This window comes from Phacochoerus africanus, chromosome 8 (genome assembly GCF_016906955.1).
Source record: "Phacochoerus africanus isolate WHEZ1 chromosome 8, ROS_Pafr_v1, whole genome shotgun sequence".
In the NCBI taxonomy this organism is placed as follows: domain Eukaryota; kingdom Metazoa; phylum Chordata; class Mammalia; order Artiodactyla; family Suidae; genus Phacochoerus; species Phacochoerus africanus.
This window is the reverse complement of record NC_062551.1, coordinates 9,205,570-9,224,588: the sequence shown is the minus strand read 5'-3', so window position 1 is coordinate 9,224,588 and position 19,019 is coordinate 9,205,570. Positions and strand designations below refer to the sequence as shown.

The 19,019-nt window shown below is 50.3% G+C and overlaps 1 protein-coding gene across 1 annotated transcript in view; it reads left to right on the top strand.

Moving 5' to 3' along the window:
* Positions 1–19,019, top strand: part of WWOX (WW domain containing oxidoreductase) — a 957,466-nt gene that overhangs the window by 542,989 nt on the left and 395,458 nt on the right. The gene's annotated exons all lie outside the window — the stretch shown is intronic.

The window sequence follows — 19,019 nt, the reverse complement described above, 5'->3', positions numbered from 1 at the left end:
TCTCGTAAACTCCGACGGCGAAAATGCCGAAGCAGGTACCTCAGGACACCTCTTGCTAAAGGCTGCACAGGACAAGCTCATAGACATAGTCCAAGGCTGCTGCGCTTGGCACTGCGATGCTGAGTGTGGTTCCGGGGAAGGAGCCTGGACAGTGTGGCACCTGCTGCCTCCACTGGCTCTCTGCCAGACAGACCCTGAGCGTCGCATGTGCGCTTCGCGTTTGTGTTTCATATCCTCTTGGGATTTCTCTCAGCTAGAGGACACAGGTACTAATACAGGTCTTCTGGAGGGTGGCATAAGACTTTGAAAAAGCAGGAGATTCCCATATCTGACCACCACCCTGGCCAGGGCCTCATGATGGGTGGGACGAACCTCCTTGCTCCAAGAGCAGGTCATGTGACTTTGTTTCGTCCGTGGAATCTGTGCCACCACGCTGCGAGAGGAGTCTCGAAATGGGCTGCATGCCTGGGTTTTTGCCCCTTGCACTTTTCTCATGTCCAGTGCCTCTGCAGCTGGAGCCTCCGAATGAGAAAGGGAAGGAAGACCTGAACCTGATTTTCCACTGGGGGCCAAGTTCAGCCAAGCCCAGATCATACTGGGCAACCCTCCCCACCAGCCCAGAGCCCAGCATGGGAGAGAAAGACACGTGTTCTTGTGAACTCCTGAGGTTTCAGGGTTGCTTGTTACTCAGCAGTATTGTATCAGCTGTGGCCTTACACCCCAGTGGCTCGGCGCTCTACTTAAAGTAAAAATCTACGCTCTGTACCAGGTTCGCTTGTCCTGCAGGCCTGGAGTCCTGCCCACCTTGCAGATTTTATTTCACACCATGCCCAGTATTGCCCTGTCCCCTCCAGCCAGTCCAGTCTTCTTTCCGTTCCTCAAACGCACAAAGCCTGCACCTGCCTCAGGGCCTTTGCACACCTTGCTCCTCTTGATGATGCTGTCTCATCTTTCTGACTCAGTTCAAAGATCACGTCCTCCTTGGTCTCTTGTGTCCTTCTGAGGCTGAGCCCCTGTAGCCGTCAGAGCCCTCCTTCAGGGCAGCTGCAGTGCATGGTGGCCTAGGAAGCCCCAGGTCCATCTGCCTCAAGGCATATTGAACTTGGCTGGGACACACGGGCTCTGCAGACCTAGAGGGTGGCAGAAGTATACTTTCTCCACAGGCTCAGCTCTTCCTTCCCTGGTTCCAATCCATCCATCCCCGCATCTGACACGTGCTCAGTGCGCTTTGTGTCCTGGGATCCGGGTTGAGGTCCCGAAGGACAAAGGTTACCAGACCTTGGGCAGAGTGGCCCCTCAGTGCATTTTTGATGAGTGAATGAATGGAATTGTCCATATATTATAAACAGCTCGTTACAAATATTTATAAAATAGCCCCCAGGAGTTCCCATCATGGCTCAGTGGTTAACGAATGTGACTAGGAACCATGAGGTTGCGGGTTCGATCCTTGGCCTTGCTCCGTGGGTTAAGGATCCGGTGTTGCCGTGAGCTGTGGTGTAGGTTGTAGATGCGGCTCGGATTCTGCATTGCTGTGGCTCTGGTGTAGGCCAATGGCTACAGCTCCAATTAGACCCCTAGCCTGGGAGCCTCCATATGCCATGGGAGCGGCCCTAGAAAAGGCTAAAAGACCAAAAAAAAAAAAAAAAAGTCCCCAAACTGTATGCAGATAATGATGGTTGCCTAGTGCTGGAGATACCAACTCTTGGGGGGCCTTTATTCTACTCCTTTCCATCCCCATTATTTACTGGGCATTCCTCCATGTCAAGCCCTGGGGATACAGAGTTAAATGAAAGTAGAAGCTTTAGCCCACCATGCTGGCTGTAACGTTCACCCCTTGGCTCCCTCCCACCCGTTTTGTCAGGGTCTCGTCCCTTCTCGGCAGTGGGCCTACGTGGCCATCAGAGACCCCGGCTGTAATTACAGTACTGCCACCATCAACATGCCCTCAGTGGTGAGCAGATGGCAGCTGCATGAAATCACTGGGCACAAACAGGCATCACCAAGGGAGATTAGGTAAGGTGCTTATCTGAGGTGCTGTCAGGGCCCGTGGCAAAAGGGTCCCCTCAGGCTCCACCTGCCGTCTGCAGTTATTTTTCTTACACACTCAGATTACAGTGCTTGGTGATATTACATCTGCATGCACCTTGCCCTCTGACACGGCAAACACGGATGCTGCCAAATGCCTCGCAAAGCCATGTATCTTAAGTAGGAAGGAGCATCTTTGTGGGGAGGTGAATTGATTTGCAAAGCAGCCCGACACACAGGCTCTTGTTTCTCCTGGTAATCAAACAATTCATCTTTCTACCCCTAGGGGCCACAGGAAATTCGATCCTGGAGGAGCCCCGGGACTCTTTGTAGTAGTGGGAGCAGAAAAATTAGCCACGTGTCGTTTAAAATGATGAATTGCCACTCACACAACCTGGGTGCAGTGTAGGCTGTTAGGGTGGGTGGGCCAAAGCTGAGGTGGGCAGGCCCTCCACAACCAAGGGCTGCCTGCCTAGGTTGGCAGGTGCAAAACAGCAGTGCTTGGGGAGGGTGAGCGGCTCTTTGTGTGCCAGGCATCAGGTGTAGGTTACCTTTAAATCCTTAAAACCACCTGCAACACAGGTAGTGGCCCCATTTTACAGATGAGACAGAGTCTTGACACAGTAAAGCCCCCACCCTATTGACAAGGAAGGGAAAAAAACGGGATTTGTAAGATAGTTAAAATTATAAAATGTTGGAGTTCCCATTGTGGCTCAGCAGTAATGAACCCGGCTTGTATCCACGAGGTTTTGGGTTCCATCCCTGGCCTCCCTCGGTAGGCTTTGCCGTGAGCTGTGGTGTAGGTTGCAGATGTGGCTTGGATCTGGTGTTATCGTGGCTGTGGTGTAGGCCAGAAGCTGCGTTTCCAATTTGACCCCTAGCCTGGGAATTTCCATACGCTGCAGGTGTGGCCCTAAAAGAAACATTTGTAAAACGTTGAAATAGTAAAAGATGCCAAACTATTCATGAATGTTCCTTTTTTAATTTTTTCTTTTAAGATAAGACCAGAAACCCCTCAAATTTCAGGTTTTGGATTCTGGTGGTAGAAGATTAAATCATAATAGAGTACTTAACATTTGGGTTTTTTTAAAAACAACAACAGCAAACATTAGGGTATGTATGTGTAATAGTTAAGAATGTATTTATTGTAGTTGAGGGAAGAGAAAGGTAAGGAATACACATATGGCTCATCCTGGAACACGAGTGAGGCTAGAGGAGGCTAGAGGAAAACTGATAGATCTTAAAATAGGTGTAATATATTACATATCCCTGAAAATGGGCCAAAACAGATTGCCTCCCTTAAAGTCATATTGGGTGTTCAAATCTCCGGTTACCTGGAATGCAACTGTACTTCCTATATTTAACCAGGCTTTTTATAAACCGGTTCTCTTAACACCTCGAGCTGGCAGCTCCATCCTGGGTGGTTCTTTAATACCAAGTTTGCCTTTCTTCACGTTGAGGGTCCTCAAAAATAGAAAACCAGAAAGGAGCCTTCTAAAAAGTCTGGCGCTCTGGGCCCATGCTCTTCAGCAGGGTGGCTGCGAGGGGCCCCAAGTACAGAAGAATAAGACGTCAGATGGGCAGCATTTCCAGAAGTCCTTTCCACAGCTTACAAAGAAGGCAGAAAGGAACCAAGAGAAAAGAGAAGAATTAGCTGTTCTTCTCCTAACGTGTCGGTCTCCGGACGTAAGGTCAGCAGCTGCCTTATCCAGAAAGAGCAAGAGTAGCCCTGACCCCCGCGGGCCGGGAGGGAGTGTCCCCTTAACCCCGATCCGAGCGTCAGCTCATCGGAAGGATCGAAGGGCCCAATACACAGTGTCCTCACTGTTCTCGGGCCCTGAGGGCTGTCGGAAGTGCGGGTCCCTGGAACTCCCAGTTGTGCCACCTGAAAAGAAAATCCCCCTGAGGGCCAGGAGGCGCCAAGAAAAGGCAGAAAAAGAGTGGTGCTGCTTCAGAGAGCGGGGACCACACTTTCTTCCAAAGTGGATTTGCAAGGGCTGAAAAGAAAACCGTACTTGACGTGGAGGAGACGGTGAGGCGCAGTTAGTGTATGTTTTGAGCAACACATCCGAAACTAACTAGAATAAAAAATGAGACACATACACCAGGGCATAGATACGTTATTTCCGTCTCCCGACCTTAAACTGAGCGGCGTTTCCTGGGCGCCTAAAAGCAAAAATTCTCATGAACCAGTAAAAAGAAGTGTGGATCCCTCCCTCCAAACCCTTACCCTGGAACCGAGTCCCAAGACGTTGTCAGGTAGGTAGACCCCTCTTTATTAAAAAAAAAAAAAAAGGCGGGGAGCCCGATACAGCATCGTAGAGTTTACTAAAGAGAGCCCAGCATTCTTCTGTCCCTCTTACATGGCTTATTTTTTACCTAGAGTAAAACCAGCGGGTGATATTGAACGATAAGTGAAGGGAGGCATTTCTGCAAAAAAGTGGCAAGACCTCTAGATCCCCTACCAAACATGCCCACATCCTTGGGTTGCAAAAGCAAGGGAGGGAGGGGTCGGAGGAGGAAGGAAGGAAGAAATTAATGCACGTGTTGTTAAGACGGGAGGCACGAGAGTCAAAATAAAGCGTCTCTTTGGCACCGTCCCCGCCTCTCTCCGTGTGCATCGCTGCCATGTTACCTTTGAAAACCATCAGCATTTTTCTTAAAAACTAGAGGCCAAGGAGAAAGAAGAGAGGGGGAGGGGGAGGGAAGAGAAAGCCTTGAATCCCCTCAAAGCCAGCACATTCTGCCTGGTTATTTAAAACAAAGACCAGCCTCTCCGGCCGCAGAGGAAAACCCTGTGTCTCTGGTGTGGCGTCTGGTCTTGAACGGCTCTCACTTAGACGTGCCATCGAAAATGTGCCTTGAAGTAGCTGAGTGACTTTCTGAAATCGTGGTAAACATTAGTTAGCAGTTTTCCAATAAATGTCGGAGAAAATCAGGTGAACTCAAGACTGTTATTTCTAATATGATTTAGCCAAGAGGCTCAGCAGATTTTTAAACCCACTCCTAAACCATGATTCAAAAAAAAAAAAAAAAATCTATAAGATAAACGTACCTGTCTTCTGTTTTCTCATAACAGTCACCGTCTTAGCATTTATTGGACCGCTTCACTCTGCGCTAAGGGCTTTGTATGCGTGACTGTATTTACTCTTCGCTGTAACTTTGTGAGTGGCATCTAATGAAGTTAATCACATAATTATTTAGATGACCTGGTGAGAGAGCCTAGCTCTCCGGCCAGGAACTCGAGGGGTCAGGCTTCCTGCTTCAGCCCTGTCCCAGTCCTCACTTAGCCCTGGAGCTGCACACTCCAGCTTCAGTATCCCTGGACTTAATTCTGGATCCTTTAGTTGGCTGGTTCTTTTAAGATAGTGGCTATGATTCCAGAAATCTTCTAGAAATCTCGTTTCATTAGTCAGATGCAGAGAAAATGAGCAGGAGGAATTTGGGGGTGGGGGGAGGGCATCTGTCTCTACTTCCCAAATTTATCCACAGTGTTGTTATCATAGCAAGTATTATTGTAGAATTTTACTACATCCTGTCCGCCTGTAAAACTGTGAAAAAGCATAGAGGTGAAGGGACTCCTCCAAGGTCATTTTGCGTACGAGCGGCAGAGAGAGACGTCTCATCTCCTGCAGTCCACCTTATCCATCTCAAAAAGAAAGATGTGCCAGGCGGGATGATTATTGAATTATCAGTAATCTGAACCCTTGTAATTACTCCCATCATTTTCTTTGGGCTCATCCCACAGGGCGTTGTCAAGTGTTATTAGATGGTGATTATAAGTGGATTTGGCCAGGCATTTCTTCTGCGCGCTCTAGCAGCTTCTTCTCTAGAGCACTTGGCCTCTGGAGAAACCGTCTTTGCTAACTTTGCTGGCAGTGAAGCTCTCGGAGCACCACTTCCCTTCCCGGCATCCTTTGTCCACGAAGTCAACTCGCGAGGCCCTCTGAACTCTCTGAGGCTGATTGCTGACAGCCTAAGGTCAAGGCGCAAGTTCCTGAGTCGCTGCTGTCATGTTTGCTGAATGGATGGATGGATGAATGGATGACCAACTAGGTCATTAAGTCTCCCCAGATGAGTATCTGGAGGAACCAGGTCCAGGCTCTACAACACGGGCTTTCCTGGGAGCCCTGGCACACACCAGTTTCTTTCTTTTCCCTTCTTGGAAGCCGTGTTCTTAAGTTTTTTTTTTTTTTCTCTCCAGATAAATGGCATTCTTCAATTAAAATTCATTTCATGTATCAACCAGCACTGCAGCCTTTGAATTTCTTGCTTGAAAGCAACTTGCCTTGCGTTCCTTTTCTTTTACCCCCAGTTTTCCTGAGGTATAAGCGACAAATCAAATTGTATATGTTTAAAAGATGTCATGTGATGATTTGATACATGCGTACATTGGGACATGCTGATGACAGTCGAGTCAGTTAACACATCCATCACGCCATAGTTATCTTTTGTCCGTGTGTGTGTGTGTGTGTGTGTGTGTGTGTGTGAGAGAGGGAGAGAGAGGAAGCTTAAGATCTACTCTCCAAATTTCAAATGGGTGATACACTGTCACTCACTGCAGTCGCCATGCTGTCTATTAAATCTTTGGAACGTATTCATCTTCGAACTGCAAGTTGGTACTTTTTGGCCATCGTCTCCCCATTTCCCCTACTGTTAGGCTCTGGCAACCACCGTTCTACTCTCTCTTCTGATGAGTTCCATTTGAAAAAAAAATTTTTTTTAGATTTCACATATAAATGGTAGCATCTAGTATTTGTTTTCCCTGTGTCTGGTCGGTTTCACTTGTGACTGTTTCAAGTAGAACCCAAAGCATGGAAACTGAGCGTTTTGATGAGTGAGCACAGCCTTGACCCAAGTAAACGCACTGCTTGGGTTATGTTTGGAAATAAGAGAGACGTGACCTCGTCTCTCGTGACCAGGGCCTCTGGGTTTGGCGGTGCACACGAGCGGACTTAGAAGCCCTTTCTTGTGGATCAGGATGGGGAGCCGTCCTCGCCCAGCCTCTCGGTAATGACTGCTGTGTCCCGCAGCGTCCCTTGTCTGTGAGTGGGGTGCCTGGGGACGGGGACCGCCCGGAAAGAGCACACTGTTTATACCGTCCAGGAATGCACAAGCCAAAATTAAAGCCTCTCCTTGGAGGATTTTAATCCCAGGAGTTTGAGGAGCGTCTGAGACATTGGCGGTAAAGAATCCTGTAGGTAGCCCAGGACCCAGCAGGCCTTTTCACTGTTCCTTTGACCCACCTTCTTCTGCCCTCGATGGTGGGGACTCGTGATGGTGACCATTTGAAGGCGGGGTGACGATGTAGAAAGAGCAAGGCTGCTGTTCGGCCAGCGCGTCGCACTGGTGGACACACGGGTGCTGGACCATCACGTCCTTCCACTCTTTGAGATGAACGGTCCTCCTCAGAGCCCTCGGGTGCCCACACCCCTCTGGGCTTCCTGGCTGCTTCATCACCTGCAGGGGTAACACTTGCTTTGTTGGGAGAAGGGCACCTGCAGGACCCGTGTCTGTTCATATCGGTCAGTGCCGTCTGTTAAGTTTGCTCAGTGTCGTCTCTGATCAGGGGTGTGGGGGTAACCGCCAGGACATCCCTGGTCCCAGTCCCACCTCTGCCACTGAGTGGCTTCGAGACCTGGAGGTACCGCCCCGCGTCTTGCCTCCTCTGTAATATCCTGCACGTGTTAACAGTTATCACAGCATCGTGGGCTCGTTTGTAAGACTAAGTGATGAGAAAAACATATGACAAGAGTCACAGTTCCGCAGCATGTCATGGGTCCATCTGAAAAGGTAGCTTTTATTTATTTATTTATTTATTTATTTTTAGGGCTGCACTCACGGCCTATGGAGGTTCCCAGGCTAGGGGTCAAATCAGAGCTATAGCCACTGGCCTGTGCCACAGCCACAGCCACAGCCACGCCAGATCCGAGCCACGTCTGCACCTGACACCATAGCTCACGGCCACGCCAGATCCTTAACCCAATGCGTGGAGGCAGGGGTGGAACCTGCATCCTCATGGATGCTCCACAGATTGGTTTCTGCGGAGCCACGATGAGAGCTCCAGAAAGGGTAGCTTTTAAATTGTATGATAGGTTCCCCCTGAAAAGAGGCGGCTTCACGCATGAACTCCTGTGTCTGAAAAGTCTCAGAACTTACCCCAAAGAGGAAGGGAAGGACAGTGGGAAGTGGAGGCCGAGGACCCTCGGAGCAGGGGCGGAGGATCACGGGAAACGGGATGAACTTTGGCGAATGAAGATGCTGAGCATGTGCGCTTTTTCTCTCCTTCCGTTGGCCTCGTTGCTTCAAGTGGCAAAGCAGGTGTCACGTTTGTGGACAACTCTGTTCACTTTTAAGGCTCGGTTTATTTCATGGGGATTTGGAACAAAGAAAAATCAATGCGATGGTCGGCTTTGGGAGGCAGAGGCTGGAGGCAGTTGAGAAAGGACAGGCCTCCGTGGGACTCTTGGACATTAATCAGGAGCCTCTGAAGTTTACTCAGCCTGGAATTCTAAAAAAAGATTAGTTAGGCAGTAGTTTACCTTAGACCGTTACGAGATGGACTTTAGCCAAAACAGACTGTCAAGCCTGGCAGAAAAGTTGGGGGAAGGGATTATTTTTAGCCTTCTAAAAAGAGCTTTAATATTCCCATGAGTTTTGTTACTTATTGACGCTGAAGTGATGGGGTACAATTTTCAACTTTGTAAAAACCCTTCAGTTTCACCCTGTTTTGTTTTGTTTTTGTTTTTGTTTTAATAACCATCCCGGCGGCATATAGAAGTTCCCAGGCTAGGGGTCAAATCGGAGCTGCAGCTGCTGGCCTACGCCACAGCCATGCCCCATCCGAGCTGCATCTGCAAACCACACCACAGCTCACGGAAACGCCAGATCCTCAACCCACTGAGTGAGGCCAGGGATCAAACCTGCGTCCTCACGGATCCTAGTCAGGTTCTTAACCCGCTGAGCCACAAGGGGACCTCCTATTCACTTTTTCATTAAATTCCAATTCAGCAGCTACTACCGTACCTGGATTTAAGGTAGTGGGGCCCGGACTTGAATGTAAGCTTAGCAGGGCAGCCCCAGTGATGGTCAGTTCTTACTGGTCTTCACCCACAGTGATGAGCGCCGACCTGGACCCAGGAGCATCTCGTGCACATCAGAGTGTGTGACTCCTGGGGCCAGGCCTGGGAGGAGATTGAAGCTTCCACCCTTCTGTCTCTGGGATCATTCCCTCTGAGAAGCCAGCTGCCGAGCTTGGAGGATGCTCAGGCCGTCCTCTGGGGAGGACCTGAGGCCACGTGCTGAGCCACCTTGGGAGCTGATCCCCTGTCCTCACCGGGCCCTCACGGGACTGCTGACCCCGCTATCATCTTGATTAGAACGACAGACCCTGAGCCCGAACCACCAAGCTAAACCGCTTCCCAGTTTCTGACCCACACAAACGGTGTGAGATAACAAATGCTTAAAATCATCTCAGTCCACTTAGTTTGGGGATAGTTATGCAGCAATAGGTAACTAATACAGTTGGAAAAGCAGTCTTTAGCTGGCCGTTCAGAGTCCAGACGTGGACTGTTTATTCAGTGCTACTTAGTTCCAAATGAATGCAAAGTGAGTTAAATTTTAGGTTCCCCCCCCCCCAGCTAGAGTGAGGTTTGCCTTGGGGTACATGACCCCACCCGACACCGTCCACTGCTCCTGGACCTCTTCCCTCATCAGCCTGGGATGTGATGTGTCCATATGGCAACGACCGTCCAGAACCCTGGCTGGAGAGCAGGTTGAGACGGCTGGATTCTCCGGATGGCTGAGGTTTAACCCTTTCACGAATTGGTGGGTTCCTCCTTTTCGAGCACCATATTGTGCATATGTTTAAATTGATTTCAGTGTGTGTGACTCTGAAATGTATCGCCTGCTCCCCTGACTTCTCAAGCAGAATACACTGGCCGCCTCGGTGACCCTGGACTGCTGTTCCTGTGAGGTCTCAGGGGCGACTCTGAGGTGCCAGCAGCCTGGGGCGCAGACACACCCGGTAGGGGACGATGTGGACATGGCTTGGTCCCTGCAGCCGCCCTGGACGCCTTCTCTGCGGCCTCTCCAAGCCGCTCTCTGCGCCTCACCCACGACAGGAGAACGCAAACGACCTCGCGTGCGTTAGAGCCCGTGCTGTGGCCGACCCTCTGCTGAAGGGCCTGGCGGCTGCCCTCTAACCTCTGCCCGTCTTCTCCCTCCTTCCCGGGGCTCCCTGATTAGTATTTAACTAACATTTAATATACATTAATGCTAAAGTTTATTTTTAAACCAATTCCTAGTTTCATTAACTTTGTTTTGAAAGGAAATTTTCCACACCGTCGTAAAGGGAAAATCAATATGATTTTGCCAATAGAAAGATAAGACTAAGCGTATATGCCATGAATATCGCTGGTATTCGCTCTTAGTCTTATCATAAGACTAAGAGGAGTATCGCATTCATTCCACGTAGCTCTTATCGCCAGAGACGATTCTAGGCCCAAGGCCTGTCTTCTCTTCTTGAACATGAGACTAGCAACTTGCAGAGAGATGCTGAAAAGCAACTCAAAACCAAACCAAGATGCCTTTCAATTGGAAGGGATTGATCAAGAAAAAAGGCAGGACTGTCTCATCAAAATGGGTCCCTGTGGGGTCTGGGAGCCGTCTCTGCTCATCCATGGTTTGGTAGGCTGGATCCCAGCCTTGGATCTGAAGCCAGCCTCCCCCAGGTATGATCCATTGGTGATTCCAGTATCTTTAGACGTCTGGGCAGCATTCCAGGCACAGCTCTGCGTGGGACTGTCAACTCTGGGTACAGTCTTCTTAGCTTCCCTTCCCCTGTTCCGTAGCTTCGGGATTAAGAGCTCTGTCTTGGGTTCACATCCTGTCTCTCGTCCTCACGGCGTGATTCTGAGTTAGTTGAGCCCAGTGGCAAATGGACATGACACTGTATGTTGATCAGGTTATTTTGAGGGTCAAGTGTGGTGACGTTGGAAGACAGTGGCCTTCACTGCGAGCAGGATTCATCTGAGTGGCCGCAAGTGTAGCACTGACTATTTGAAGATTATGTGTTCAGGTTTCGGGGAAAGAATCTCCTTCCCTTTCAAAAAACATTCCGCTGTTAAGACAGTACAAGTTGTCTGCTGTTGCCATTCCTGGCTGATCTGAGTACCTTCTTGAATGAGAACATCCATGATGCTTAGTGCTGATGAAGGGAAAATAATGTGAACAAGCGTTAGAACACGTTAATCATCTGGGAAGCCTTTTCATGTAAATGCCAAGGTATTTTGAAGGAGGGCATGGTAGGAAATTTCTCGGTGCCAGGCTCCTTGAAAAATGAATTCCTCAGGGTACCTTGACGGTCCCTAAAGAGGCAGGCAGGGGATGCAGATCCTGTTCTGCTCTCTTCCTGATGGACAGGCTCCCTTTTCCCCTTTGTATCGCTCTCTGCTTCTTCCTTCTTCACTCCCGTCAAGAGTGGAGCCCCTCAGGAGAAGCTAAACCAGCGAGCGTTGGATTCCTGAGCCTCTCACACACTGTGCCACCCGGGAGCGGTTGGGGGGCGGGGGGGGCTGGTATGTGAGGTACCACCCGAGGGCCTCAAAGAGTCTGTAGTGACCCTCCACCCGGTCCCCGTCCTGTGGACAAGGAAATGGAGAGTCTCGGGGAAGCCATCCCCTCAAAGGGACAGAGCTGGACTGGAAGCTCCTTCGTTTCCTTTTGGTGCCGGAACACGTGGGCACCGACACGAGTGGTTTATTAAGACAACAGCCCTGAGTTCCCAAGTCTGAAACGTATCTGATGGAGCTGAAATCAAGTGGGGGCAGAAGTGGTTCCATCTGGAGGCTTTAGGGGGAAACCGTTCCTTCCATCTTCCAGATTCTGAAGATTCTTGACTCATGGCCGCACCCCTGCCATCTCTGCCTCTGCCTTCACATCCCCTCTCTAACTCTGCCCTCCTACCGCCCTCATGTAGCCTCCCCCCGTGATTACCCGGACACCCCTGCATGATTCAGGATAATCTCCGTAGCTCAGGATCGTTACCTTGACCCCCGTATGCAAAGTCCGTCTGGCCATGCGCGTATCACCTTCATAGTTTCTAGGGACTGGGACCTGGCCGCCTTTGGCAGGGACGCCTCTCAGCGTATCAGCCAGCACCCTCCTCCCAGCCTCAGGTCAGAAAGAGCTGCCGACAGCACTCTGGGGGCCTGGTGTCTGCATCTCCGCGCCAAGGACAGGGAGGTGTCCTTGTCTTTGGCCACCAGCCAGGATCCTGGACTCAGGGTCCGACAGCTCGTTGCAGACTCCCAGGTCCAGGGGATGCACTTGGCCTGTGTTGGACGTGAGACGCTGAGCTGTGGTACCCTGTGTGCAGGGAACGCATGATGGGCTCGTGACAGCGCGGGGTTATTTCTTGTTCTGTTCCGATCACGGTGGTTACACTTTCTTTGCTGTTCGAAAAAAGGTTTTCAGCCTGTGTTTATAACATCGCCGCCCAAGAGGTGGACAGACCCAGCTTTTCCGGACTTGGTTTGTAGTAAGCCATTAGCAGATCGGGTCAGAAAGAACAGTCTTTGGGAGTTTGACCTGCTTGTCTTTATTAATCTGTTTGGATTTTCTTGGCCCGTTGCCCCACGAGTTTGAAAGACGCAGTGAACTTTCAGGAGAACTCTTCAGCATGTAGACTTTTTTTGTGTGGTTTTGTGTACTTGTCTGATGCCCTCCTGACCCCAAGGCAAGGACTCACGCCGCTTGTCATTGGGGAGAAATGTGTACTGATTCCATCTGGGGCTGGTCTGTTTCTCCTGCTCTTCATTCAGCTCCCCTGGAGTTTCTGTGCGATTTGTGCTGGGCTCACGGCTCTTGACCTCAGGACTCTCACTGGTCCAGATGAGATTGCTTTGTTTGGAACAGCTGATGCTCCTGGGTTCCTTGTGACATCTGGGTCACGCCTGTTTAGTCTGACACGAAACGCCCATGGGTTTCGGAAACCTCCGTGGGTTTTGGAAATCTCATTTGCGGGCCACTGCAGGTGATCTTGAAAATCCCCCATTCCTTGTTGGGTTTAGGTCCTAACTCCTTGGTATGAGGAGGAAGATCACTGTCAGCAGGTTAGGAGGAAACTCGTGCAATAAAGCCAGCCCAGGGTGGACTAACTTGCAATGAGGTCATCACCACTTTATATCTGGGTGCATGTGTCCATGTGCGTGTGAGAGAGAGAGAGAGAAAGGCGAGTGTGTAAGTGGTAGAGGAGGCAACAATCTAAAAAAGATCAGAAAACCCCTACAAGAAAGATGAATATGTATGTATTCATATATATATAAAACGTCTGACTGGGTTACTTTGCTGTACAGTGGAAATTGCCCAAACACTGTAAATCAACTATAATGGAAAAAATAAAAATCTTCTTTTAAAAAAAAGGAAGGCGAATTGACAAATAAATGTCGAGAATTTCTGATCGAAGAAATAGGACTCCTCTCTCGTGTCAGATCTGTATTGGGCCTTAAACTCAATTTATCTGATTGAATCCCCCTCTCACGTCGGTTCAGTTGTTCCCATTTTATAGGTCAGCACACTGAGGCCAAAAGCAGTGCCTTGATTTGCCCAGGATCACAGAGTCAGGGGCTTTTCCAGCTGGGAGCCAAGGGCAGCACTGTCCCTGGACTCGACCCCCTCATCCCCCCCCCCCCCCCCCTGCTATTCCAGGCCTGGTCCGGGGACCACCAGCATCAGTGTCCTGGGGGAGTGTCCTGCTGAGTCAGAGTCTGCATTTTCGCAGAGTCTCCGGGTTGGTGTGCATGGCAGTTTCAGAAGAGCCGTTCACTTCTACCCCCACTGCCATGTGTGTTGAGAAGACAGCACTTGAGCAACGCCTGTGCCTGGAGCCTCTGGGGAGGCTGCAGTGACAGTAACCCAGCCTCTGTCATGAGAAACTCAGAACATAGGGCAGCAGACCACCAACCCTGTGGGCGTGGCTGTGTAATCAAAACAGTAGTCACCAGCTGTTCGGAGAACACAGAGGAGGGCACTTTACCAGGAGAACCATCTGTTGGTGCTTATTCCTAACCGAGTGGGAGGCAGTCATTGACTGTGGTTGAGAAGAGCAGCTCTGGATTCGCGTTGTCTGGTTTCAAGTCCTGGTTCCACCACTTCCCAGCTGTGTGATGTGGGACAAGTTACTTAACCTCTCTGGGCGTTAGTTTCTGTATCGGTTTCTATATCTGCACAAAAAGCAAGTACTGTTATGGTTTTAGAGGAATCATAGTAGTACCCGCTTGTTGTACAGATCAAATGAAATGATACTGTGAGGGATCCAACACAATGACTGACACTCAGCTTAATAAATGTCCGCTATTATCGAAAGCTGAGTAGGCAACAAACAACAGCAAAAACAAAAGGCCTGGAAGGGTTTTCTCCAGTGTGTGTCGGGGGGAATGTGCGTGGACCAGGTGAACAATAGTTCTCCAAATGCAGAAGCACAACTGAGTGTGACATCCGGGAAGCACGAGGGAACATTTCTCATAAAGGATTTTTGCCCCAAGCCCTGACTTTGTGTTGAGCACCATTCTAGGCTCTGAGGTCACTTTGCAAAAACAATTCCCACATCTGGAGGCCTCACAGTCAAGGACCAGAAAATCATTGGTCATTTAACCTCATCCGTATGGTTACTTCAGAGCTACACATTTCCCTCTAAGTACCTCTTTAGCTGCATCCTATCCATTTTGGTATATTGTATTATTTCTCATTTAAATATTACCTGTGCGATTTCTTCTTTGACTCCCACATGTTTATGGTAGGATTTATTCACGTGTTTTCAGCTTAGCCAAGACTCACTCAATATCTGCTAGGCACCAGGCAGTGGCCTGGGGACAGCTTCTGAGCACAAGCAGTTCATAATCCAAAGAGGCATCCGCCATTGAGTTGGACACAGACATCAACTCCCCTTTTTCACATAGAATACGGTAAGGCTATGTTCCAAATGTCTAAATCCCTGTTTCTCTGACAGGTGTTTTTCAATGCTCAGTTGTTGCCTTTGAAGCCAAGCCTATCCTGGTCACCACTGTATGCCCAGCACCTAGCCCAGTGCCCTGCACATAGTAGGCACCTTAATACAGTATTTATTCAACAAAGTTGTTACTTGGTACTCACGCATTTTGTCTCGGTTCTTTGGGCTGTTCTCTGAACCCCTCTGATTTTGACTCACTTCCCTAACTTTCAGGTAAGATATATTGAAATCCTGTTTGTTGGCACAGTGGCGCTGTCTCTCTCCTCGCTCGTGGTTGTGCAGCAGGGTGGGTTTGTACAGGATTGTGCAGTCCCCAGTGCCCGAGACTCCCGTCCCTTGCCTTTCCCTCCGCTTTCTGTCCGTTGTGGGCCGGGATGTGTCTGGGCTTCTGCCCAGATCGTGCTTGGAGTGGCACCAGCTGCATAGGACACGTGAACTCTGTGCTCCGGGGGATCCAGAAGTGGCCATCTGAGTAGGATCAGCTGCTGCTCTGGGATGCAAATCTGTTCGTCAGCTCTGCTGAGAAGTCACCGTGTTTCTCCCGCTCCCAGCAGTTTAGGGGGGGCCGTGTAGCTTTCAGTCTTCCGGCCCATGCCTGTTTCACAATGTGGCCGGGGGTCATCAAATAGCTCCACGTTCCTGCCAGAGCGGGTGGTTTCCGTGGGGGGTGGGGGCGCCTCCCACCCCAGCCAGCTCGGCCTTTCAGTGGGCGTATTTGAACCTGGTGAGCCCCCACTCCTCCAAGAGCTTCACCCTAGATGCCCGCTACTCCAGCCCCACGTGGCAGGAATTTCAGGGTGGGGGGGGGGCTTATTGTTCTGGGGAGATGCCTCTTCCAGGAGTCGCTTGGGAGGGTCAGAGCTCCTTCCACTCAGACCAGTCACCCACTTCTCCAGAAATCGCGTCCCCTTCTTTGCGCCTCTCGTGCCGACATTCCCTGCGTCGCTCGTCCCTTTCCTGCATCACGCTGCCCTGTAAACTGGTGAATAACTGCGTGGGTTCAAAAGCCATGCTGCCTCTTTTGATTCCTGGCTCCCCCACATGACCTGTGATAACCTTGGACCAACTGTTTGAGGTCGTTTGAGCTTCAGTTTCCCCATCTGCAAGATGGGTGCAAGACTAGCACCTCTTCCCAATCCCGTGAGGATTCAGGGAGGTGATGCCAGCATGATGGCGGGAACTTGGCGAACCTTTGCACAGAGGTCCGATCTCTTGCCATTGCTGTGTCCTGGGATGGCTGTGGGGACAGCAGAGTTCTTAAAAAATAATCGCTTTCACAAGTGCCAATATTTCAGTTGTGCCTCTCGGGTATAGACATCTGCTTATGAAGAGCTAGCAACACTGGAGGTTCTAGGTAAGAGCTGGCTCACGACAGAGGAGAGTGACAGTTAGACCAAGGAGGGACTGACACAGAGAGAAACCAGAGTCACAGTTGGGCAGCTCTGTAGGAGAAGCCATCCCAGACTGGGGATGCTGGAGCTGGAGGGAATGGGGAGAGATTTCATGGAGGTAGAAATTACCTGCCTTGGCTGCTCGTGGGTGATAAGCACCAAGGACTGCCAGGGTCCTGAGGCTGTGAAGGTGGAGGGAAGGAATGGCGGAGCCACGACCGCATCCCGGGGGACTCCGTTCGGGGAGATGCACGTCTCCCTGGAAAAGCTTAGGGCACAGGTGTCCCCAGGAGCTCCAAGTGGGTGGGCTGGGAAGGGAACCCTCTGCGGTCAAAGGTGTGGGAGCCTAGATGCCTAGACTAGGCTGGGAGGACTGGATGGAGAGAGCCTCTCAGAGGCATTCAGGAAACTCTTGCACTGCGAGCTCAGGTTTCTGTAAGAGTGCAACCCTAGGAACACCTTGCCAGGCACAAGTAACACCTGGGGAGTTATTAAAACATTGATTCCTGGGCCGTGGCCCCGGGAGGTTCTGACTTAGAAGAGGCCCATGAATTTGCATTTCTTTTTTTTCTTTTCTTCTTTTTTTTTTTTTGTCTTTTGTTGTTGTTGTTGCTATTTCTTGGGCTGCTCCCGAGGCATATGGAGGCTCCCAGGCTAGGGGTGGAATTGGAGCTGTAGCCACCGGCCTACGCCAGAGCCACAGCAACGCGGGATCCGAGCTGCGTCTGCAACCTACACCGCAGCTCACGGCAACGCCGGATCGTTAACCCACTGAGCAAGGGCAGGGACCGAACCCGCAACCTCATGGTTCCTAGTCGGATTCGTTAACCACTGCGCCATGACAGGAACTCCGAATCTGCATTTCTAACAGACTTCTGGGTGAGGCTGAGCAGCCAGTCCTGAGGACCACACCGTGAGTGGTGCTGCCCTGGACCACACCCAGGCCCTGTCAGCCCCCTGGATGCTCCTGCTGTGCCCACACCTGCTGCCAGAGGGATGCCGTGTGGGGCCCGGGCCTCACCTGGACCAGCCACCGCAGCCTCTCCTGCCGGTCCCACTAGTTATCTTTGCCAGGCACCAGTGGGGATTTTTTTGCTGGTGATGTTCAGACCTTTCACCTCTTCGGGACCCCTCACCCCAAGCCCATCCGTTGCGGGTAAGACCTGCGGCCAGAGGTCACGTGAACACACATGTGGCCTCCTGACAGTTTATGGCACGGGTGCTGTCTGGGTCTAGCTCCACGTGCCATGCGCAGGAGATGCGACAGACCGTGTGCCTTGCTCTCTGCTCTTTCCAAGCTGGTGTAAAAAGGCTCGAAAGCTCTTCCATAAAGCGTTCCATCAGGGAACCTTGAGTCATGCTGCTCTTATTCATCCCTTTCAGGTATTTGCTGTCCTGATTAAAATGTGCAGAGGCCTCATGAGGGAGCTGTCTCCAGACTCTGAGTCAGGGAATCCAGTTAATCTGAGTTTGTTAGCCTTGATTGTAAAGTAGGAGTTAAAGGGCCCAGAATAAGAGTCTGGCAAGATTGCTTATGACACAGTGCATGGATTTTAGTGCTTGTGTGTGTGGGATACCCATTTTGTTTTTAATAGTGCTAAAATGTATGTAGTGTAATATTGATCATTTTAACCATTTTAAGTATATAAATCAGTGATACCAACTGCATTTGCAATTTTGTGTAACCACTAACTATACCTAAAGCTGTTTTTCTCATCCTCAATATACATTCTATACCCATTAAACAATAAGCGCTTCCCCCCTCCACTCCTTGCAGCCCTGGGTACCTCTGTTCTACTTTCTGCTTCGTGAATTAGACTCCTGTATCTCATGTCAGTGGAATCAGGCATATCTGTCCTCCTGTGTTTTATGTCACTAAACAGGTTTTCAGGTTCTACCCATATGGTAGCATATATCAAAATCGCTTTCCTTTTCAGGGCTGAATAGCATTCCACTGTGTACATATGCCACATTTTTTAATCCGTTCACCGTTGGTGGATGCTTGGCTCACTTCCCCCTTTGGCTATTAACTGAGTAATGCTGCTCTTGACACTAGTGAATGAATACCTCTTGGAATCTCTGACTTCCGTTCTTCTTTTTATGTATCTGGGCGTCAGGTGCTGGGTCATGTGGTGCTTGTAGCTCTAACCCTTTGAGAAACTGCCACACTGGATTCCACAGCGGCTGCATCATTTTACATTCCCAGCAGCAGCACATTGTCCACCTCCTCCCTAACATTTGCTGCTGCTGCTGCTGCTGCTGCTGCTGTTGTTGATAAGATCCTATTAATGGATGTGAGGTGAAGTGATGTCTCATCATGATTCTCATTTGCATTTCTTTTTTTGGTCTTTTTGCCTTTTCTAGGGCCACTCCCACGGCACATGGAGGTTCCCAGACTAGGGGTCGAATCAGAGCCGTAGCTGCCGGCCTACGCCAGAGCCACAGCAACGCCAGATCCGAGCCGCGTCTGAGACCTACACCACAGCTCGTGGCAACACCAGATCCTTAACCCACTGAGCAAGGCCAGGGATTGAACCCGCAACCTCATGGTCCCTAGTCAGATTTGTTTCCACTGTGCCACGACGGGAGCTCCT